Source organism: Panthera onca, chromosome D2 (genome assembly GCF_046562875.1).
Source record: "Panthera onca isolate mPanOnc1 chromosome D2, mPanOnc1 haplotype 2, whole genome shotgun sequence".
In the NCBI taxonomy this organism is placed as follows: Eukaryota; Metazoa; Chordata; class Mammalia; order Carnivora; family Felidae; genus Panthera; species Panthera onca.
Genome location: NC_138349.1, coordinates 48,271,850 through 48,295,807, shown reverse-complemented (window position 1 = coordinate 48,295,807; position 23,958 = coordinate 48,271,850). Strand labels below are relative to the sequence as shown.

Sequence of the window (23,958 nt, the reverse complement as noted above, 5' to 3'; positions counted from 1 at the left end):
TCCAACACGAGAGGGTTTTGGAGAACTCAGGGTAGAAAGAGCCAGATGTCTTAACTGTTTGTACTTAAAATAGCTTACGTTTGCAAACTCTACAAGAACATTAGACCACAGAAAAGTTTGCCAAGCCTCTCCCATGAGGAGCCCACGGACGTGAGGGACACTACTGTGGTATCTCACCAGAGATACAGAACCCAAGAAGAAAAGCAGGTTGAGGGGAGAAGATGGTTCATTTTTTGACATTATAAATTTGAATTTTTTGAGGGATATCCTGGGAAGGGTGTCTTGTAAGTAGTTATTTATTCATACATTTTTAATTCTAGTATCACCTCTCTGTTTAACCAAAGAAAATTCAAACAATTCAAAGGGAAGTAGGAAAGGAAAAAAAAAAAGGAAACAAGGAGAAAGTATAATTCACATGATATTCAAAATATTAAGCCACCTGCATGGCCTGTTTGCTGACCAATTAGAAAGTTGGAAAAGGTGCTGTAGGTCCCCTCTGATAAGCATTGCCCCTTTCGTTGCTAGGTCAGGGGAATGTCAGGGGTGGGGGCCCTGTGAGGTCTCAAGGCAACAGCTATTTACCAAGCAGGATGAAAGAATTTCAATTTTTTACAATTTACACATTTTATTAATGTGTTTTAGGTGAATACCAGCCCTGAGTGTGTGTGTGTGTGTGTGTGTGTGTGTGTGTGTGTGTGTGTGTAACCAAAACAAGGGGCAGAAATAAGTCCAAATATTTCTGTAATCATTATTCATATAAACTAAACTCACCAATTAAAAGCAGATACTCAGAGGGCACCTGGGTAGCTCAGTCAGTTAAGCATCTGACTCTTGATTTCAGCTTAGGTCATGATCTCGCTGTTAGTGAGTTGAACCCTGGGTTAGGCTCTGCGCTGACAATGTGGGGCCTGCTTGGGATTCTCTGTCTCCCTCTCTCTCTCCTCCCCTCCCTCTCTCTCTCCCCAAAACAGATAAACTTAAAAAAGAGCAGATACTCAGATGGATTTTTTTTTAAGATTGGTACAAAAAATTGTATGTCATTTCCAGGAGACGAACCTAAAGAAGAGTAAAGCCTGAAAAAAGAGAGGAAAAACATACGAGACAAATACTATCTTAGATAGCAATACTAATATCAGGCATCATAATTTTTCAAGGAGAAAAGCAATAAAAGAAGATAAGTCATCAAAAGATAAAGCGATTATGAACTTACGTGAACCTAATAATTTGTTCTCAAAATTATAATGCAAAATGAGACCAAATTATAGAGAACACTGGTAAAGTACAATAAAAGCAGAAAACATTAAATTGACTCTCTCAGAAATCAGCAGATTGAACGGAAAAAAGCCTGGGGTATAAACAAGCTAAATAACTAGATTAGCAAAGTGGATGGAGAAATACTAGAATCTTGTGCCTTTACAAAAACTGGGACATTAAAAAAAAAAAAGTCTGTCTATCAGGTCACAAAGAAGTCTCAACAAATTCTAAAAAGAGCACATTTTCTCATCTCCAAGCATTAAAATTAGAAATCTACGACAAAATGTTTTCTTAAAAAGCCATGACTGTGAAACAAAAATGGAAACACACTTCTAAATAATCCATGAATTAGGGATAAAATCCTAAGAGAAAAAAAAAACACCAAAATATTTATAACTGAGAGATAACAAAAGCATGGCATATTAAAAACTTGTGATATGTAGTTAAAGCAGGATGTAGAGGGAGATTTATAGTCTTATATATATTTATTACAAAGCAACAACAGAAAGATTTGGAAAATAAATGGCCCTAAAGTTCAACTCTAGAAACCAGAGAAAGAGCACTAGGGCAAATCCAAAGAAAGAAGGAACAAACCCACAAAGATAAAACGCAGAAATGAAAGCAATAGATACTTGGGGGCGGGGGGGAGAATAAACATGATTTTGAAAATTAAAAGTCGATTGAAAAGTCTGGCCAGACAGATCAGAAGAAGCCGTTCTGCATCCCATCCTCTACACTGGCTGCTCATCCACCCAGAATGATTCTTTTTACAAGCCTGTATTCTGTGAGGTATTTACGATTTGTTTCCCCACATGAGAAGAGATGGGAGTCTAGAGCAAGAGAATTTCCTTTTGTCCCTCTCTGTGGCACCCAGCAGAGGGCTGTCACATTGGCCATACTCAATCATTGTCGAATGACTCAATGTAAGAACGATCAGAAGAGTCTCCTACTATTATTCGGGGCTGTGCAGCCCCGGACTTATCATAAGGCACTTACTCTCCCTTACCTCGTTTGATGCTTGTTAGCAGCTCCTTTCAGCGATGAAGCAGTGATTACAGGTTTTCAGAGATCATTTTGAAGATTTTCTAGGCGGGAAAACCAAGGCTCAAAGAACATGTAACTTCAAGTGACAGAACCCAGGTGTTTGCACACCAAACCTAGAGTCGTTTCCCCCACCCAAGTGTTCCCACCGAGTCGGAGCTCCACACACGTTTGTTGAAAGTAAACGGTTGAGTCACAGTAAGGGGAGCACAGTGGTAGCTATTCACCATCCTGGCCTTGAAGAGCTCAGTTGCGATGCCAGAAAGTGTGTGCTACGTGCAGAAGGAATTCCAACCCTGATTTGTTTATTTATTTATTTTTTTTAAGGTAGTATTTAAAGAGGCAGTCGCTCATCTACGAAAAAAGTGAGCCATTCGAAGAAGCTTGACTTTGAGGCCGCCGGGACGCGCGGCGCCGGGGCAGGGTGCCCAGGCAGAGGCCTGGTGGGCGCCAGGTGACCTTCCCCGACAAAACCCCCGGCCCAGAGCGCGCCGGGCGACGGAAGCTTCCTCGGAACCCCGCGGGCTCGGTGGGAGCTTCACCCCGACGCCGTTCCTGTGTCGCCGCGGACGCCCCCACCGCAGTAATTCCCAACCTCGGCAGAGTCTCCAGGTGCCACTGACCTCGGCCTCTCTTCTGCTGGGGGTGGGGGCGGGGCATTTCCTCCGTGTCGCACTGGAGCCTTTGGCCAGGGTTTCAGGCTCACCCGGCCACTCATCTCTAAAAAATGCAGTCCAGCTCCGAAAACGGGCCGCGCCTTGCAGGGAGGGGTGTTGCAGAGGCCGTGGAAAATGACTGGGTCCCCGGGGTTCGGAGTCTGGAGGCAGCAGGCTGCCAGAGGGCGCGGCTGCCGCAAGGCACCCGCACCCCTGCCCCCTGCAGAGCCGAGGCCAGAGTCTCCCCTTTGGCCTACTGCGCCCAGTCTCTCCCACTCCGTGCGCTCTGAAAAAATGGAAACAAGACCAGCAGCGCTGTTTGCAATAGCCCCAAACCTGCAGCAACCTAAATGTCCTTCCCTAAGGAGCTAGGTGACACGCACGATGGCGCGCACCATGCAATCCTTAGGAAGAATCAAGTAGATCAAGGTACGCTTGCGGGGAAAGACCCTGCAAGATGCAATGAGTAAAACACATTGAAAAAAAAAATTACTGCAATTATCATTTTAAACAGTACATCTAGGTGAATATATTCACCTAGAGTAGAAGTAGAGTGTTGCAGAGAGAAGGATCTGGAAGGGCACGCCTAAAAGTCTTGGGAGAGTAAGAATTTCAGTTTCTAAAAACTGCTTTTAAATTACCATTTGTTCACTTATTACCTGTGTAACATTTTTTTTCAAAAATAAACTTTAAAAAAAAATTTTTAAGAATTTTAACTATTCTTTTTAAGAATAGTTTTTATATTGGGGCACCTGGGTGGCCCAATCGGTTAAACGTCTGACGTGGGCTCAGGTCATGTTCTCATAGTTGGTGAGCTCGAGCTCTCCCCCAACCCCCAAGCATGCTTCGGATTCTGAGTCTCCCTCTTTCTCTCTGTCTGTCCCCTGCTATGCTCTGTCTCAAAAATAAACATTAAAAAAAAATAGTTTTCTAATTACAGAAAAAAATGAGAAGTTAATACTTGGTTTCTTCTATTATTAGCATCTTCTATTAGTATGGTGCTTTTGCTACAATGAATGAGCCAATACTGATGCCTTATTAACTGACGTCCATACTTTATTCAGATTTCCTTAGTTCTTACCTAATGTCCTTTTACCAGGATCCCATCCAGGATACCACACTACATTATTTTCCTATCTCCGTAGGCTTTCTTGGCTGTAACAACGTGTTTGCAGACTTTCCTTGGTTTTGATGACCTTGACAATTTAGAGGAGTATTGGCCAAGTAGTTTGTAGAACATCCCTCAACCAGGGTTTGGCTGGTGTTTTTCCCATAGACTGGGAATATGTATTCTTGGGAGGAAGACCACAATCGGCACCTACTCTCACCGCTGATTTCTCTCTCTTGATGTTGACCTTGATCACCTGGCTAAGGTAGTTTACTGGGTTTCTCCACTGTACAGCCACTCGCCCTACCCCCACCATTTCCATACGGTTGCGTGGCCATTTTAGCGTGCAAAGTGTTCTTTACCTTAAGGAGAGTCGCTAACAACGGTACACAGGCCAGAGCGGGCTTGGGGAACGCCCGCCCCGAGATCGCGGCGCAGGGCGTGCCCGGCGGAGAGCGAGACCGTCGGAGAAGGCGGGCGGAGCTGCTACTTCTCGCCGACCTCCGAGAGCCCGCGGGATCCCCTGCGGGTTAAAGAGAGCCGGCAAGCCGGAGTGTTTCTTCCCCGGCCTCAGGAGGCAGCTCTCAGCTCTTCAGCCCTCTGGGCTAGGACCTAGGGGCGGGGCCGCACATCGGCCCCGCCCCCAGCCCCGCCCCGCCCCCAGTGCGAGCGGCTCCGCCCCGGGGCGCGCTGGGGCCCAGCCGAGTTTTCCGCCCGCCCGGCTCCTCGTCCCGCCCCGCCCTGGGTGTTGCGGAGCCCAAGTGCCCGAAGTGCCCCGAGTGCCCAGAAAGCCGGAGTGGGACAGAGCTCCAGGCCGACCAAGGCGCCGCGGCCGGACGCCCGCGGAGAGAGACGCCGCTGCCTGCGGCCCCCTTTGTCCCTCGCGGCCCCCACCCCTGTGGTCAGTGGCCAGGTAAGTGAGGGCTGCCCGACCCGCGGCGGGGCGGCGGCAGAGACCGGGCGGCTGCAGTGCGTGGTGGCCCGCCCGGTGAGGCCCGGGACTACCCCGCGCTCGCTCTCGCCCCCGCCCTGCGGCTTCCTGGTTGCAAGGCATGGTGGTGGGGGGGGATGATGGTGTCGGGCTGTCGGTTCCGGACGGGCTGCGTCGGCCTGGCTGTCAGTAGATGGCTGCCCTCCCTGTGGGGTGGGAGGTGCATAGGCCGGGCCCCCGTAGCCAGGACCACGTGATTGTGTTGCTCGGCGGGGGTCTGGGGCTCTGCAGGTTCGGGGTCGGCGTGAGACGACTGGGTGAACTTGGGACCGGGTGAATCTGTGACCAGAAGGCGACTGGCTGGTATGGGGATGGCCTATGGCCCGGGCCCCTCTGACCTAGCTGAGTTCTCGAGAGTGTGTGTGCCCTTCCCGGAAAGGCTTGTGCTAAGGAGAGCTAGTAGGGGAGGCTGGCTTCAGGAACTTTCCTTCTGAACCTGGGAGGACGCAAATCCTGGGAGCTGCCGCCGTTGGAGAGTGTTTGTAAGGCACTTTGAGAGAATGCGGAACCGTCCGGGGTACTGTGTTCACCGGTGTGTTTACCTTCTCTGCTTTTCCCCTCGAGCACAGTTTCAGGGAGGGGTTCTTGAACTTTTCTCTCCCCCTGGGCCCTACCCAGCCCTTTGAAGGCTTAAATAGGCAGAAACCAAGTCTATTGGCTTAAAGGACAGTTGTGAAGTTCCCCTTCCGAGGAGGGGAGTTAAGCTAGCCAATTCTAGCCCAAGACAGTTACAGTTGGCCCCGGGAGCATTTATGTCCCCCCCCTCCTCTCCCCATCAGTGACCTTGCTATGGAGATTGGGTGTTTTAAGACACTCTGGGTATCCTAGGTAGCCAGACACTCTGCTCTCTCTCCTGAGCCCCCGCTTTGCTCCTGGCTGCCCTGACCTAGGCATGGACTGGTGCCGTGGGGGTGAGCCTCTTCCCTGCTCGCGCAACGAGGAACAAAACTTGCAGGGGAGGGCAGGGCTGAGTCCAGGAGCTGGACCGGCAGGGTGTGTTCTCTTGCTCACTCCTAAATGGCTCTCATTATGTTCCTTCATTCCTTCCTTGCTAAAGTCAATTGTTGGGGATTCCAGGAGGATTGACAGTGCTCCTTCCCTCAAAGGCACTCTCTGTGCTTCTAGGTGGTCGCTGAGAAGACCGGCCAAGTGAGGTGCCAGGGAAATTTGTTGCTTTGGCATTGGGTGCTCAGTCCCTGGGGTCCCGCATCCCTCCCGAATCTTGTCTCTTACTAGTCTCCGTGCCTTGGTTTCCTCATCGTTTAAGTGAAGGTAATAATAGTACCTACCTTACAGGGTCACTGAGAATTCAGTGAGTTATTATATTGCAACCATACAACCCAGGCGTTGACCTGAACTGGTGACTGGTACACCATACCCCTGTGCTCCAGGTGGATAGCACCCACAGTAGATAAAGCTTACAGCAGGGCCTGGTTCATAAGTCATAATCTGTGTCAGCCATAATAATAATACAATAATAATAGCTGTTGTTTCTTTCGTGCAGCTGAAGGTTCAGATTGAACTGCCCTTCTGCCAGTTCCTTTGTTTCAGTTCATGTCGTTCTGTCCTCCTGGAATGCCCTCCTTCCCCATTTCTGCCCATTATTCACCACCCTCCTGAGAGCCATCCGAGTGCCTCCTCCTAGCAGAAAGGGACACGACATCCCCTGAGCCCACAAAGTCCTCCTCCTCCACTCCTTTGGCACCACTGTTCAGTACTCACCTTGCTTGGTATTTGTATGACCACATGTCTTGTCTCTGCCCTGTCCTTCCTCTTTGGAAGGTAGGGTCTGTTTCTTATCCATCTCTGGTCTCACAATACCCAGGATGGGCCTTGCCTAATGTGTGTGCTCAGCAGATGTTAGCTGCTTGAAAGAGGCAGGCCAGAGAAGCAAGGTTTTCTTTGATATTAGACCTTGAAGGCTGGGTTTGGATTGGTTTAAAAAAAAAAAAAAAGGAGAATGAAATAGAATTAAGTTCAGACTGAGAGGTGAGAGTAGGAGATGGCTGAGAGTCCTCTTTGATTCCCTTATGTAGCCAGGGCAAGGGTGACAGAACCCATCCTGGATTGCTGTACCTAGAAGGCCAAGATCGATTAGTGATGCCTTGGTCTTGTGATTCAGGGGAGGATGGGTAGTTCCTGGTGACAGCAGTAAGAATCTAGCCAGAATAGGTTAGTGTGGGTTCTTGGCAATTTGCTGTTCACTGCAGAACAGGGGGGGTGGGGTGGGGGGGTGAAGGGGAGGCGGGGGGGCGGGGAAGCCAGTGTAGGCAGGAGGTAAATGTAGAAACAAAATCTGTGCTGAGTGCTGGATGTTCAGAGGACCCAGAGCCTTTCTGGAACTCCCCCTCCTTCCCCTTGGATTCACTTCCTTCTCTCTCTCCTTAGCTTCTGTCTTTCCCCCTTAAGCCTGAGCAGCTCCGGGCACTTGGTCCGATGGGGAGCACTCAGGGAGGAGTCTGTGTGCGGGTGTGCTACACAATCACAACCAGGCAAGCCGACAGGTTTCCCCGGATTTTTCTCTACAGCACCTTCTTGATGCTATTGTCTCCTGGAGCACTGGGAGTTTGAATGATCCTAGATAGGAAAGCCCTTAGGGGAAATGAAAAAAACTGAAGTTTCTTTGTTGGAAATTTGCATTGTTAAAGGGAGTTGTTGAAACTCAGTGGAACTTTCTAATAACTACCGGAAACCGTACCACCGTAGGCCTACTGACTCTGGCCCCTTTGCCCCACAAAATAACCGTTTGATGTCACCCGGTGGCTTGTATTTGGGAGGATCCTAACAGTACCGCCTGAACCGTGACTCAGATACACTGATGGGAGAAAGTAACGGGGTGAGGGCAAAAGAGGAGTCGATAGAGTTCTCATCCGTTGTGGGTCACTTGGGACAAGCCATGGAGCCACACAGGGTCCCAAGTGTTCTGAATGGTAAAAATGCCTACCTCAGATGGTTGATTGCAGAAACTGTTTGCAAAGGGAGTTTAAGATCAGTTAGGATGTAGTGATGACAATGTTGATACCCCTGAGGGTGTTACTGCAACGAAACTTGAAACGGGATTGGAGTGTACAGGTGGTTGAGTCCTGGTTCTGTGATCCCTTAGTGTCTGGTCTTCCATGGGCTTGTGCTCCTGAAAGTGCCACGCCTTAGCAGAAAAGAAGGGAAGAATTGCTCCTGAAATTGAGAGGGAAGTCCCGTGGCTCCAGCCTTTGACACCTACAGCCTGGGGAGAGGCTGGCCAGGAGGACAGTGAAGATGAGAGGAATCTGAGTGAAGGTGGAGAGGAGAAACCCAGAGGAGGGTAGCAGGGTGGAGGGAGCATGTGGCAGGTTAAGCCCGCGAGTGGCATCTCTGGGTGGGGGGGGGGGGGGGGGGCGGGAGAGGTTGTTTTTGTGGGGGGGCTGGTGGTAGCAGATGTGAGCGTGCTGTGTCCACCTAAAAGGTCATGGCTATTTTTAGGAAGTGGGTGACAAGGCGTGTTTCTGTTGAACTCAACATTAGTGAGCACCCACTGTCTGCCTAGCCTTGTGCTGTGTGCATAAAAGCAAAGGCCACCCCACTCACCCTAGTTTGTCCCCCTGGATTCTCCTGAGACATGAAACACTGGATAAGAACCAGGTCTGGAGAGTGGGCATGATCATGAGTTCAGTCTTGGACATGTAGCGTTTGACGTGCCTCTGAGGTACCAAGTAGGCAGGTATGTGGGGGGCTTTGGAGGGGTCTGGGCTAGAGGGACATTTTTTTGTCCGGATTGTATCTGATTTAAGGCATGATGAGATTGAGGAACTCACCTTGAAAGCTGAGTCAAGGAAGATGAGCCTATAAAGGAGCCAGAAAAAGAGCAGTCCATGAGAGGGAAGGAAAAGCAGGACAGTGTCAGATCACAGAGGCCAGGGTGAGTCCACCTCAGTAGGAGGAATGGCCAGCGGTGTCCATTGTTGCTGTGGGAAGCGACAAGGAGGATATTCGGCACTTTATTTAGCCAGGGCAGTTTTGGTGGGATGTTGGAGCAGAAGCCAGACTGGGATGAACGGGTGCAGGAGCTGTAGGAGGTGGGGATCTGGGGATACTGAGTGTAGACAGGCTTTGAAAATGTTGGCTTTGAAAGGAAGAAGAGGGATTGGGTGGTGCTGCAGGAGGCCTGCACTGAGGGGATATTTGTTTCTGTTTCTCAATTCATTCTTTTATTCCCATTCCACCTAGGAAGTTAGCACAGTGGGTGGCCTGCAGCCAAGGGTCTCTCCCTGTGTCCCTCTGTGTCATGTAGACAAAGGCACCTGTAAATGTTTGCTTCTTTCACAGAATGGATTCATACTGCACACCTTACTCTGTAGCTTGTGTTTTTGATTAATTTATCACGGGCAGTAACTCTGGGTTTGCATTCCTCCAGGTCAGTAGCAGCTGTGGAATGTTCTATAGTGCAGATGGACCATAATTTATATAACTTTTCCCTTATCGATGGGCACTGAGACTGTTGACTGTTTTTGTAACTTGAAATTGGAATTGGAATGTCATTGAATGTATTTATTTATAAGGAAGAGTTGACATTTTTATGACATTAAGTTTTCCAAATCAGGGACAGATCACAGGCCTTGTAATACATCTTTGCGATATATTATGAATGGGAATCCAACTGGATATGCTAACTGGAAAATAATTTTTTGTGTGTCCTTTCCACTTTTTTCTGTTTGTTGGTCCTTAATTTCAGCCTTTATCATTATTCATTCCTTCTTTTGGTTATTTTGTTGCTCTACTTTTAATATCTAAATTGGTTCATTTATTTTTAGTCTTTTAATTAATTTTTTTAATGTCTTTTTTTTTTTAATGTTTTATTATTTATCTTTGAGAGAGAGAGACAGAGCATGAGTGAGGGAGGGACAGAGAGAGAGGGAGACACCGAAACCAAAGCAGGCTCCAGGCTCCCAGCTCTCAGCACAGAGCTCAACGCGGGGCTTGAACCCATGAACCCTGAGATCATGACCAGAGCCGAAGTCAGACACTCAACCAACTGAGCCACACAGACGCCCTTACAATCCGCAAAGATAAGCGTGATGAACGTGTATACACCAACCACGGATGCCAGATTAATACATCTAGAATAAATATAAGTACAGCTTGACTTAAATAAAGATCATAATGAGAAATTTTTGGAGCACCTCTGATAATTGATAGATACTCAAGGAAATGCAGAGAAGCTCAAGTTAACAGATACATCTAGAGTATGTGTCCCACAGAGAATACACAGCCTTCCCCGTCTGTGAAACCTTCTGGTATGGGTCATGTAGTTGCCACAAAGAAAATCTTAATACAGCCCAATGAGAAGAAATTTTCCTGATCACATTTAGTAATTATAACCCAATAAAAGCCCCAGTCAACATTAAAATATGATCATACTGCTCCACGAAAATACTCAGAAACCCAGGATGCTGTCTTCTAAAACATCCTTGGATCAAAACTGATCTACATGGTGGGGCGTCTGGCTGGCTCACCTGGAAGAGCATGCGACTCTTGATCTCAGGGTTGTGAGTTCGAGCCCCATGTTGGGTGTAGAGCCACCCAGGCGCCCCAATATGTGTATTTTTTAAGAGAGTAAGTGAAAGGCTCAGAAATGTAGAGGGAGGCATCAGCTAGGGGTTTTCCAATGTTTTGCACGTTTTACAACGTGGTCTGTTTAGTTTTCTTTCAGGTTTGTGTGGAGTAGGTGGTGCTCAGGTCTCCCCCACCTGCTTCTCAGCTCCCTGATAATCATGAAATAATCCAGTCCCAACTTCTTAGGAGGGATGGGTAAAGTAAGATTTGCCTGCAAGCCCCAAGGACAGGCCCAGGTGCCGCATCTCTCCATATCTGCCCCTTCCTTTATGTCCAAAGTCACAGTCAGCTCTGACTGGCAATTACACTGTTCCTTCCTCGTTTGGGACAGCACGTGACCCTTCTCGATTCCACAAGGTATGTGACAAAACAGTCAGTACACAAAAATGTCCGAGGGCCCAATGTCAGATACAAAGACGTGGGCCCCCAAATCTTACACCCTTTTGTATCTTTGTGTTTTAAGTCACATCAGTGATTTCAGGGGAAATCCTAGCGAGTAGTTTTCCAAGTCCTGTATTTGCAGGTAAAGGCAAAAGGCTGAAAAACAGGCTGGAAAAAACCCTCAGCCTGCTGAGGCAGGGTTATTGAAACAGTCTTCAACATATTTTTAATATAAGTATTTCCACTAATAGTTTTTCTTTCTGTTTACCTAATACTGTTTACATACTATATCTATCTATCTATCTATCTATCTATCTATAGAGAGACATATATATTTTTTTATTTTTTTATTTTATTTTATTATTTTTAGATTTTATTTTTCTAAGGGGCTCCTGAGTGGCTCAGCAGTTGAGCGTCTGACTTTGGCTCAGGTCATGATCTGACAGTTCATGAATTTGAGCCCAATGTGGGCTGCTGTCAGCGTAGAGCCTACTTGGGATCCTCTGTCCCCTGCTCTCTGCCCTTCCCCCTCATGTGCATGCACTCTCCCTCTCTCTTTCAAAAATAAACATAAAATTTTATTTTTGTTTTTATTTTTTTAAGTAATTTCCACACCCAATATGGGGCTGGAACTCATAATCCTGAGATCAGGCGTTACCCGCTCCATCAACTGAGCCAGCCAGGCCCCCCCACCCCCACCCCACATACCAGATATTCTTGATTTTATTCCTTGCATCTTGTTTTCTGTTCATTATTTATTATACTTGGATGTTATCACTTTTCTGATTTCTGCTGACTTGCTTCGGTTTCTCATCATCCTGCTTCCCTAACCTACCTGCATTAGGATTCGGGTGTGGTCATGGATTGAGAGAGGAGCTCCTCTCTTCAGAAATTGAAGGCCCGAGTCAATGTCCGCTCCATGAGATGGTGCGGGCACCAGGCTCCTTCTGTAAAGTTGCTTCCAGCATTCTCCGGGGCTGTGGTTTTCAAATGTGAGCATATATAAGAATAATCTGGAAAGTTTGTTAAAACACAGGTTTCTGGGCCCCACCCTAGTTGCGACTTAGGAAGTCTGGGGTGAGGACTGGGAATTGTCATTTGTGACAGCCACCCGGGCTGTGTTGATGCGTCGGTCTGGGGGCCACCCTGGGTAGCCCTGCTCCAGGAGCTTCCCCTGCGTGCATGGCCCGGGACAGCAGACTTTCATGGCAGGACCCTGCTTAAGTTGCCAAGGGAGGCTTGGAAACCCAGTTCTTGTTTGAAGCCACCGTGTGCCAGGCAACAGTTTGTGCTCTGTTACGGAAGTAACAGAGGGCAGATGGTTGAGGGGGACAACCAGAAGTTCCTGGGACACTACCCACTGCTGTCTATAATTTGAACTCCTGCTGTGCTTATCAGTCTTGCCATTGGCTAAGCCCCTATCCCTCAGGTTAGGAAGTAGGAATGGTCTGTCGCTACAGTGGCAGGCCAGCTCGCGGTGCTGGGCGTGGCAGCCTCCCACTCGTGGGCTCGAGAATGAACAGGCAAGCAGCTGCTGCCGCCACTTTGCTGATGCTCTGAGAATCATCGCTCCTTCTGGGCTGTCCCCAGGAGTCAGGTCTGGCGGCCGCACATCCTGTCGCTTGGAGCCACCTCCTGACCTTACAGGCCGCGCAGGGATTTGGATGCCCCTCCAAGACCCAGCTTTGGGATGGAGAGTATCTTGCTGTGCTTCCTCCTCCTGGCTCACCTTTCTCAACTCCAGGTATTAGGCGTAGGTGACTATTTCCAGGAGAGCTTGGGGGAAGAGGCCATTTAAACTCCGAACGGACCCCAGAGAGGTCAGAACAAGAGGCCACCAACCCCCACTCTCTGCTGTTATTAATTCATAGGGAGGGAAACAATGTCCCAGAGGCTTCCGCGGAGCAAAGGTTGTCTTCTGTGCTGCTCGATTTTACGGGAATTTATTTGGGAGGCCGCAGAGTCACTTCCTTATTGACAGCCTGTACATTTCCCCAGCCCATTCTCCAGCCCGGGAAAGTGGGTTGGAGCCCAGAAGTGTGCTGAGTGGAGGGGAGCCCCCGTGGGCCATTAATGCATCAGCCTGGAAGTCAAAAGACATGGTTCTAGTCTGTGTCCTGCCCCTAGTCAATTCTGAGACGTCAGGCAGACCTCTTCTGCTCTCTGGGTCTTGGTTCCCCACTGTAGTAAAATAGGCCGGTTGAAGCAAATGATTTCATGAAGCCCGCTTCCAATTTCAGTATTCTAGGATTCCTGCGTCATCCAATGCTAGCACCCCGGGAATTGACTTTTTATTTCTAAGAGGTATCTTTCAGAACTGGCTTGCTCAAGTTCAGCCCCATGGTAAGGCCTGTACACCGTCCCATTGCCACTCTCCCAGCCTGCTTTGCCCAGAACCTCTCCAGGCTGGTCAGCCCCAGGTGCCAGGCCTCAGAGGACAGCCTGAGGCACTGCCTGGATAATGATTGACATAGGCTCCATCTAGTCTTAATTCTTGGCCTGTGGGTGGGGAGTTGAATGTTTAACCGCACCTCTCAGAGGGTTTTTGTTCAGTGCCTGGGAAAATGTGGTCAGGATCTGTGGAGTGCTGCCCGGTGGCTTTCTGGCTTGTTTCTGTGACTTAATGGCACTGTGCTCACACCTGAGAGGAGAGGCAGCTTCCCCATGAGGGCAGGGCACTAAGGCTCTGCGGTCCCTGCAGAGGGTAAGGCCACTTACCCCCTTTCTCCAGCAGAGTTAGGGATGTTCATACACCCTCTCAAAACGCTTGAGGTCCTGCCTTGGTGTGGGAGGGAGAGAAGGGAATGTCCTTGATGAGTCCTCTCTGCCCCCGGGATTCCTGAAGCCCGTGCACCAGAAGCTTTGACAAAAGAGGCCATCAGAACAGGTGCCACCCAGGATGTGGAAGCGATGAATCAGGGTCCACTCGTATCCTGTCAACGTGTGAGGCGCTCGCTGTGCCCAGCCCTATGCTAGCCAGTGGCAGGAGGAGGAGGGGCCTATCCTACAGCCTGGACACTCGCTCTTCCCCTAGGAAAAAGTAATTCTGGCCCTGGCACTAGTTGGGTGTGTGACCCTTGCCTGTCAGTCGTCTCTAAGCCTTAGCTCCCTTAAGGTGACACTACCCATCTTGTGGGAACATTGTGACGATTAATGAGGTGATCTATTTTGAGCTAATATGTGTGCCTATCATAGGTACTGGAAAAGGGGGAGTATTGTTAGAGCACTGGAGAACATAGAAAACGTTTTAGGCCAAGTGCTGATAAGTTCCAGGAAGAGCGGTCATTATGCGTGGAGAGATTCGGGTAGGCTTCCTGAAGGGGGTTGGGGGGGGGCTCTATCTTGGCTAAAGGAAGGCTAAGACTGACCCAGCCTTAAGGAAGGGATAAAGGAGACAAGGAGGACAGACCAGGTAGAAGGAACTGCCTGAACAGAAGTCCTGAAGATGAGAAGTGCCAAGAAAATGCCCTGGCTGAGCCACGGACATGCCATTTCCTGTGAGTCTTTCCATCGCCCATAGACCTCCAGGAGCCTGCCATTTTCCTGCCATGGCACAGTGTGTCTCTTGGCCCAGGGCCCTTTGGCAAACCTTAGGATCCCAGCTACACAGGGGTCAGCCCATACTTGAGCTCTAAAAGAGAACCTTCACGGATCTTTATAGATCTCTGATCTATAGGCTCTGGTGGGGATTTCTTTCCACTTCAGCAGTAAGAAGGTTGGCCGGGACTTTGTCACCGTTAAGCCGCTGGTAAGTATAATTTGAAGGAGAGGCTTCCTGGGGCTTGTAGGTGAGTGGGGAGTGCCTTAGCCATTTGGACCTGGGATAGATACTGTCTCCTGTCTCCTAGGCTTGAAGGGACTGAGCCTCTCCAAAACCATTTGAACAGCCACCGCCTTCAGTCTTGTCCGCTACCCTTCTTCCCCTACTTCACTGTGAGAGAGGATCTGTGATAGGCCTTGGGCTTTCATATGGCTCGTTGTATCTTAACTGGCAGGGCCCTGGGTGACACCTGTCCCTTTGACTCTGTGTGCAGGTGCCTGGGACTGTGCAAGTGGGGAACAGTGAGCAGCTGAAGCAGGCACACCTGGCCGAAAGGGTAGCTGCTGCCTCCCTAGCCATGTGCTCCCATCAGGAAGTTTAGGACCCGTGTTACCAGATCTCCTATTTTTCCATTAAAACAAAACAAAACAAAACAAAAAAACAGGGATGGCTGGGTGGCTCAGTCGGTTAAGCATTCGACTCTTGGTTTTGGCTCTGGTCATGATCTCATGGTTTGTGAGTTTGAGCCCCGTGTGGGGCTCTGCCGTGACAGCGTGGAGCCTCCTTGGGATTCTCTTTCTCCCTCTCTGCCTCTCCCCCGCTTGTGCTGTCTCTGTCTCAACATAAATAAACATTTAAAAAAACTTTAAGTCAGGCCCAGAGTCTCTTTTATGCTCTTCCCCCTCCCCACCAGGAAATAAGTGTGAGCTACAAAACCTTCACGGAGCCCCAGGTTCTGGGCAGCACACGTCCACGACCGTGGATCCCTCGCAGGCTCACCCATTTAATAGGTGAGGGAGGGAGAGGCCCAGGAGAGCCTTAGGTTGACCAAGACCCTTCAGAGGGAAGCTGGTTGTCTAGACTCTTCTCCCACCTTCCTCTCCCAAAGAATGCATTTCCTGATTCTCAGCCGGAATCTCCATTCTTACTAGGAATGGCTCCTAAAGCGCTTGTGGGTAACTTCCTGCAACTGCTTTATTGTGTGTGTCCACAGCCAGAACGAAAGCCTGGCACAGGAAAGCCCGACTTTGTGTTCTCCTCTTCTTTCTCCACGATGGTCTAGCCCAGCCCCGGTGCCTCTTTGAGCCCAGGAATGGCATTACCTTGAAGCTAATGGAATTTAAGCTTTGGCTTCGGGGGACACCCCTACCCCCACCTCACTTGCCTTGGCCCTTCCACGAGAGGGGCCCTGGCAGTGGATTCACAAAGTCCTATCATTTTGTAAAATTTGCAAAACATTTTATCATTTCTTTTTTTTTTTTTTTTTTTTTTTGTTTTAATGTTTATTTTTGAGAGAGAGAGAGGCAGGATGCGAGCAGGGGAGGGGCAGAGAGAGAGACACACAGAATCCGAAGCAGACGCCAGGCTCTGAGCCGCCAGCACAGAGCCTGACTCTGGGCTTGAACTCACGAGCTGTGAGATCATGACCTGAGCTGAAGTCAGATGCTTAACCCAGACACCCTGACATCGTGTCATTGCTTAAGGAGGGCCCCTAAAACTGTATAAGTTCCAGACCTCCCCAAACCAGGACCAACTCCTGTAGACGCAGCGGCTGACTGGTGTCCTACCTTTTGGACAGTGAGCTCTTGTCTTGGAGGCAGGAGGTGGGGGTCCTGGGTCAGCCCTCTTGAGATCTTGTTATGTCACCTAGGCATGTCCCTTCTTCCCTCCTGGTTGTCAGTGTCCCCATTTGTGAAATGAGGGCTGAGGTGGGGTGAGTAGGAATGAACTGAGTCATCGCTAGGGGGGAGTGAGCTCTGGTGCCCTAGTTGGTGGGGTCCTGGCCAGTTTGAGTGTGATTGCCTGCCTGTGCAGAGCTTTTCCCTCCCCAGAGCATTTGCATTCCTGGCTGGGTGTGTCTGGCCTGGCCATACAGAACCCGCTCGGAGCCCCAAGTCTCACCATGGTGATTCATGTTGACTGATAATACAAGGGAGTAAAGCTTTATTGAGCTCTTATTCCCAGACATACAGGAGAGGCGAGCACCTGCTCCTCCCTTTTTCGGTTGGAATGGTTTTTCTCTGGTCTTGGTGGTTTATTGCTTCCCATGTCAAAGAAAGCTTGCCAAGTTACATAGACTTGTTCACGAATCTTTTACACAAGGAGGGCAGGGACCTTTTCAAAGAGAACACGATGGGAGGATCTGGAAAGAAGGAGATCATTGTATGCATTAGTTTTCTATTGTTGCCATAACAAATTGCCACAAACTTGGTGGCTTAAAACCACACACAGTTTTTTGGTGGTAAAATATATAAAAGATAAAATTTACCGGGGTGCCTGTATGACTCAAGTCAGTTACGTGTCCGACTTTGGCTCAGTTCATGATCTCACAGTTCATTGCTTTGAGCCCTGCATCGGGCTCTGTGCTGATGGCTCAGAGCCTGGAGCCCGCTTCAGATTCTGTGTCTCCCTCTCTGTCTGCCCCTCCCCTGCTTGCACTCTGTCTGTCTCTCTCTCTCTCTCTCTCAAACATAAATAAGCATTTAAAATATATATATACGTTTTTTAAAAAACATAAAATTCACCATTTCAAGCACTTCTCAAAGGTGTGTGGCTCCACCGCATTATGTACATTCACATTTGTTGTGTGACCATCGCCACCACCCACCTGCAGAACTTTTTCATCTTCCCAAACTGAAACTCTGTCCATTAAACAGAAACTCCTCAGTCCCCACTCCTCCCAGGCCCTGGCACCCACAGTTCTTGAATTTGGCCACTCCGGCACCTCTTTCCTGGAAGTGGGATCACACAGTATCGGTCTTTTCGTGATGGGCATATTTCACTGAGCATCACGTCCTCAGCGTTCATCCCTGTTGTAGCACACGTCCGAATCTCCAAATCTCCTTCCCTTTTAAGGCCGAGTAATATTCTGTCATGTGTTGTGCACAGCATTTTGTTCATTCATTCCTTCTCATGGGCATTTGGATTGTTTCCACCTTTTGGCGCTTGTAAAGTGCTGTGGACAGTGGTGTGCTCGTGTGTTTGGGTCCCTGCTTTCTGGTCTTCGGGGTCTGTGACCCCAAAGTGGAATTACCCTACCGTCTGCCACAGCGGCTGCACCATTTACCGCTCAACCTTTCTGTCTTACGCTTTTGTCTCACAGGCCTCGTGGTGTTTGTTGGGCAGGGTTGTGTCTTTTCTGGAGGCTCTAGAGGAGAACGCACCCCTGTCTTGTGAGGTTCTAGAGGCCATCTGCATTCCTTGGCTCATGGCCCCTTCCTCCACGGTGCTTCAAATCCATCCTCTTTGTTCTTCCTTTTCATCCTTTTAAAAATTTTTTTTTTTAACATTTTATTTATTTTTGAGACAGAGAGAGACAGAGCATGAACGGGGGAGGGGCAGAGAGAGAGGGAGACACAGAATCGGAAGCAGGCTCCAGGCTCCAAGCCATCAGCCCAGAGCCCGACGCGGGGCTCGAACTCACGGACCGCGAGATCGTGACCTGAGCCGAAGTCGGACGCCCAACCGACTGAGCCACCCAGGCGCCCCTGTTCTTCCTTTTCATCCTTAACCCAGCCAGGAAGGGGCCTCCGCTCAGGAAAGGACTCATGTAATTAGATCAGGCCCACCTGGGTGGTCTAGGCCAACCTCCCCATCTCATAATTGGTAACCTTGATCATATCTACAAAGCCCCTTTTGCCATGTAAGGTAACATGTTCACACATTCTGGGGGATCAGGGTGTGGACTGTCTGGGATATTTTTGAAGGACCTAATTAAGGAACGTGATGGTGCCTTGATCTCAGGCTTTGAAAAGCCCTCCTCCTTACCAACATTGTCCTGGGACACCCCATGGTTGTATAGTTGGTTAGGCACGCCCCTCCTGTGTGGGCTGGACACGTGGCAGGTGAGTACCAGACACTGACCAAGTTGGGGTGTATGTCCAGGATCTTCGATGACCCTTTTCCCCCTTTCTGAACATCGCCACCTGTCCTCTTGGCCTCTTGGGAGAGACCAGCACTGTGTGAGTTGGTCACAGAGTTAAGAGAGCTGTCCCATACTTGACAAAGTTTTTTTTTCTTTTATTGCTTCCTTCAGTACTCACGGCAACTCCAAGGTAGGTGGGCAGGTCGTATCTTTGCAGACAGCATCGAAATTGAGAGAGGTAGAGCTGCTCCAAGAAGGTCACACAGCAAGTGGTGGAGCCAGGACCCAGATCCTAGCTTCCAGGCTAATGCTTTTTAGGGAGAAAGTTGAAATTACCTGAGTGCCTACTATATGCTAATAAGCTGCATGGTGGGTAGCTTTGTATATGGGTATCAGTGTATTGAATCCTTCCAGCCACATAGTTGGATAGATGTTTCTTCCCCAATTTTCCCGGTAAAGAAAAAGTCTCAAAGGTGTCAAGCAGTATGCCCAAGGTCACCCAGCCAGCAAGTGGTAGAGCTAGACTTGGAATCATTGTCGTCGGGCTCAAAACCCCGTGTGTCACCCTGGTTCCTCCTCAGCAGTGTTAGAAGATGATATCAGATCTGTGTGGGCTGTGGGCAAAACTCATACGGCAGAGCCGAGATGTTTCTTGTGACTGTCCTGTGATATTTGTGGCTCTTGATGGGGGAGCGTGGGTTGTGTGAAGACGGGGAACTGGTTTAGGGTACGGGAGGGAGAGCAGTTGGTGGTAGCAGGACCTACAGAGTATCTGGGGATGGACGCTGGTGATGCTTAGGCTACAAGACGTGGGATGAGCCACTCGGCTTCCTCTTTCCCCACTCAGAGGCGGGGTCCAGGGAAGGAACTCCCCAAGTTGCCTTCCTGTGAGCCACTGAAAGGCTGTGTTGCACAGACAGTAACCGCTCTGGGGTGTGGATGCGCTGCACCCCTGGGGGCCCAGGTGATCCTGGGGAAACGGCCTTGGGTTGGACTTTGCAGGAGGGCGAGGGACTTGAGAGCGAAGGGGGCAGCCAGGAGGGCCCAGGCATCCCTGGCACTCGTGCCTGATTAACGTCTGCGGGCCCCTCCTCCTTGTTTCTCAGGTGGTTCCAGGAGCAGCCCCTCTTGCTCAGGTGGCGTAACCAGGAGGCACCTCCCCAGGCGGAAGTGGTGAGGCAGACACAGACCTGGCTCTCAGCCTGAACTGCACTTGGAAACACAGCCCACAGTTTCCCTTTTTTGGGGTGGGTTTCCTCAGGTCCTGACCGTGACTTGGACTTTTCACTGCCACTGCGTCTGTCACAAGACCCTTGGCATCGGCAATGACCGAGGCCTGAGCCCTTGTCACGTTCTGGGCTTTGGGTGTGAGCCAGACGGTGACACCATATCTGGGTTCACCTTCATTTTCCATCGCTCAGAAATCCCGAATCGGGGATCGGCCTTTGACTGAGCGTCGGCTCTTCCCGAAGCCCGTTCGGCGCGGTGTCAGAGGGAACCGTCCCGTGAACAGGAGCGAGCCAGGTTTGTCGGAGAGCTGTGCTGTGGTCTCTCTCATCCCAGCTGAGATGAGAGAAAATGGTTTCCGTTAGCGCGGGGCCCAGGTAGAAGTGTCGACGCCAGTTCCTGGGTGCCTGCAGGGCTGGAGCTTTATGCAGGGGCGCGGGGGCTCTTCCCCAGCACCCTCCTCCTGAGCAGGTTTCATCTCCAAGAGGCCTTTTCAGAGATGCTCTTCTCCACCCCCCCCCCCCATCAGCTTCTTTCCTCTGTTTCCCCAGCCCCTGCCATTCCTGGGGCTTGCACCAGGCCCCCCAGGGCACCCAGGTGTGCAGAGGGAAAGGAAAGAAAACTTTGCCAGTCTCATGTTCGTGATTTTTCCTTGGGGAGATGAGAACATCCAACACAGCCATTCCCAGGACCTGCTGCTCCCAGGGCTGGGCTTGGTGTGAGAGAAGGGACTGGTGGACTGGATTCTACTCTTCACGTCCTCTGCCCCCACCTCTAGTTTCGCTCCCCAACTCTACACCCTGTCCCCTCTGCCCGCACACTTCTCATCATGAGTGTTATCAAATGGTCTGGGGGTCTCTGGGACCCTCAAACTCTGTTTGCTGTTTTATACCGGGGAAAGAGATATTAATGAAAGGTTAAGTGGTACAAGGAGAACATTTCTGATATTAAACTGTTACTGTCCCCAGTTTACAGATGTGGAAAAGTGAGGCTCAGAAAGGTTAGGTAACCTGCCCAAGGCCACACACCTAGTAGAGATCAGGACTGGAATTTGAACCCGTGTAGTCTGGCATCAGAGTTCATTTCTTCCCACCACCCTATCCTGCCTTTGATGGAGCACCTGGGATCGCAGTGAGGCTTGATGGTCCCAATTCCTAATCCCATACTCTTCCATCAACTGGTGTGTTTTAGTTTTTGAGATACTAGTTTCTGGGGCTGGAGGAAGTATAGTATAGCCGGGTGGGGGGGTGGCGGGGGGAGGGCAGTGAAAGGCCTGGGCTTTGGAGTCTGACTGCTTGGGTGTGAATCTTGGCTCAGTCATTTGCTAGCTGTAACATTGGGCAAGTTTCCTAATCTCTCCATACCTCAGTTTCCTTATCTCTAATAGGGTATCATTATTTTAGTGTTTTGTAGAATTGTTGTAAAGTTGAATTCCACATAAAGCACGTAACACAGTGCCTAGCACATAATTATTCAATAAATGGTAACTGTTGTCATGATTGCCTAATAAGTTTGGGAAATTTGGGGATAAAGTTAAGTAGGCTCCTTTGTTACAGGATTTCTCAGAGCCTTTATTATGCTATTATGAATTGGCACTTTGGGGAGGGGATGTGGTAGGCAGCATTTTCCAAAGTTTTTGGACAACTGATCTCTCTCTCTTTGCATCCGTCTAAATTCTCAACTTGCAAGATATTAAGCTGGTGTCCAAGAACACAGTTCAGGAAACACTGAACAGTACATCAAGCTGCCTGTTTCTGCTTGCTAAGGCTGAGCTGGGGGTGGGGGGTCCAGGTCAGTGCTGAGCCAGCTCTGAATGACTGTATGTGGCATAGCTCTAGCCTGTACCTGGCTTCCCTCCTACCCTGTAGGTGTGGGGAGAGGGAAGTGGTGTGAGCCTAGGCACCAGAGGATATCTGGAGCCTTCTGGCCATAAGGAATGGCCTTGGCAAACCCTGATTCAGAGCATATTTACTGCATTTCCTTCTGCCCTGGGAAGAGGGGCCTGAAAGTAGGTCTCCAGTGGCGGGACCGACTGGGACCACCAAACAAGCCAGCCTAGCTCAGGATGAAGTGGCCACAGGTTTTGCAGCGTGGCTGTGTTAGGAGAGAGCAGGCAGCAAGCAGAGTTCTACCACGGACCCTCTCCCTGGTGTGTTAGTGGCTTGAGTAAACAGTGCCCCTGGTGTATTTTAGCTGCAAAACCAAAGGGGTTGGAAATTAGATATTCTTCAAGGTCGCTTCCAGTGTGAACATTTGGGAGTCTATAGACCTAGGACTGGAGTAAAAATCTAAAGACCCCTTTAGGAGTCCTAGAATGCAAAAGGAAGGACGAGCCCTGAGAGGTAAAGCCCTCCCCCCAGCCCCCCTCCCAATCCCACTTCACGCCCATGGGTTAGTGAGGTCTGCGGAGATCTGGATGGACCTGGCTCCTGGTCACATTTGGGATCCTTTTCCATGTAAGATTCTTGGAAGCGGATTACTTTGGGTAGGTGTTTCTGCTTGCTTTGGGCTTCATTTGCATCCTGTCTGGGTCATTGTCTCCTGTTGTCCTGCCCACTAACCCAGGGAGAATGGCCCACCACTCCTGGGGCAGTGTATGGAGGCCAGAAGTTGCTCAGACTGGCTGGGGGCGAACTAACTTTATCTCCGCAAACAGTGCCAGGTAAGAATGTGCACCATTAATTACACCCGAGTCTGCCCAAACCTAGCCTTGCACTGGAGCGAGGAGAGTTTACAGATAAGCAAATAAATCTCTTGCTTTAAAACAATTGTATACACATAGGAACATACATAAACCACACACGCGCGCACGCATACACATGCATTTATGTGTATGTTTTGGGGGAGGGGGTCTTGAATTATACATGAGAAACTGCTCAGCGGCAACCTTGGGTAGAGAGACCTTTTGTTTTCACTTTGTGTCTTTCTGGCTGGGTTTGAATTTCCCTACAATATGTTCTAATCTTTTTATTTTATTCTTTTATTTTAGTTTTATTTATTTATTTATTTTTAATGTTTATTTATTTTGAGGGAGAGAGAGGGAGAGAGAGAGCACGCGAGCATGAGCAGGGGAGGGGCAGAGAGAGAGGGAGACACAGAATCTGAAGCAGGCTCCAGGCTCCGAGCTGTCAGCACAGGGCCTGATGTGGGGCTCGAACTCACAAACCTTGAGATTATGACCTGAGCCGAAACCAAGAGTCGGACACTCAAATAACAGAGCCACCCAGGCACCCCTGTTCTTTTTTAATTCTATTTTCTATTTTTTTAAGTGTAATTTATATTTCAGAGCAGTTTTAGAGTCACAGCAAAATTGAGTGGAAAGTACATTACTATCAACACCTGTTATCAACACCCCTACCAGACAAGTACATTTGTTATAATTGATGAACCTACGTGGACACATCGTAATCATCCAGAGTCCGTAGTTTACCTTAGGGTTCACTTCTAGTGTTGGACATTCCCTGAATTTTAACTAATATACCCACCATTTTAGTATCATCCAGAGTATTTCACTGGCCTAAAAATTCCTCTGTGCTTTGCCTGTTCATCCCTCCCTATTCCCTAATTCCTGGAAACCACTGATTTTTTTTTTTTTTTACCCCTGATGAGTTTTGCCTTTTCCAGTCTGTCAGGAGTTGGAATCCTGCAGTATGTAGCCTTTTCTCATATGCACTGCATGTCTTTTCGTGGATTGACAGCTCATTTCTTTCTAGCACTGAATAATATTCCATCATTCTGGGTATTCATCCATTCACCTACTTAAGGACTTCTTGGTTGCTTTCAAATGTTGACCATTTTGAATAGAGGTGCTGTAAACATCTGTGTGCAGGTTTCTACGTGGACTGGTTTGCAATGCACTGGGGTTAGTACCAAGAATTGCTGGATTATAGGGTAAGATAAGAAGCTGCCAGACTCTTCCAAGGGGTCTATCCCCTGTTGCACTCCCACCAGCAGTGAGCAAGAGCTCTGGTTGCTCCCTGGCCTCACCAGCATTTGGTGTTGTCACTGGGTGGGATTTGGGGCATTCTGATAAGTGTGTAATGGTATCTCGTTGTTTAATTTGCAATTCCCTAATGTCTGATGGGG

The 23,958-nt window shown here is 49.2% G+C and overlaps 1 protein-coding gene and 1 long non-coding RNA gene across 11 annotated transcripts in view; one reads left to right on the top strand and one right to left on the bottom strand.

Annotated features, from left to right (window-relative positions):
• Positions 1 to 6,886, bottom strand: part of LOC132685249 (uncharacterized) — a 35,854-nt gene extending 28,968 nt beyond the window's left edge. The window contains exons 1-3 of one of the 9 annotated variants that reach the window (XR_009613011.3): positions 4,422 to 4,744; positions 2,919 to 3,237; positions 2,261 to 2,339 (exon numbers count right to left, since the gene is read on the bottom strand). This is a non-coding gene — a long non-coding RNA (uncharacterized LOC132685249). Of the gene's footprint in view, positions 1 to 2,260; positions 2,340 to 2,918; positions 3,238 to 4,421; positions 4,748 to 6,772 lie in introns of those variants that run through there. The other 8 variants (XR_009613010.3, XR_013550485.2, XR_013550482.2 and 5 more) reach the window with 8 other exon arrangements.
• Positions 4,787 to 23,958, top strand: part of ANXA11 (annexin A11) — a 44,816-nt gene continuing 25,644 nt past the window's right edge. Inside the window, exon 1 of one of the 2 annotated variants that reach the window (XM_060642355.3) lies at positions 4,787 to 4,972. The gene's annotated coding sequence lies outside the window, so the exon portion shown is untranslated. The remainder of the gene's footprint in view (positions 4,973 to 23,958) is intronic. The other variant, XM_060642354.3, reaches the window with a different exon arrangement.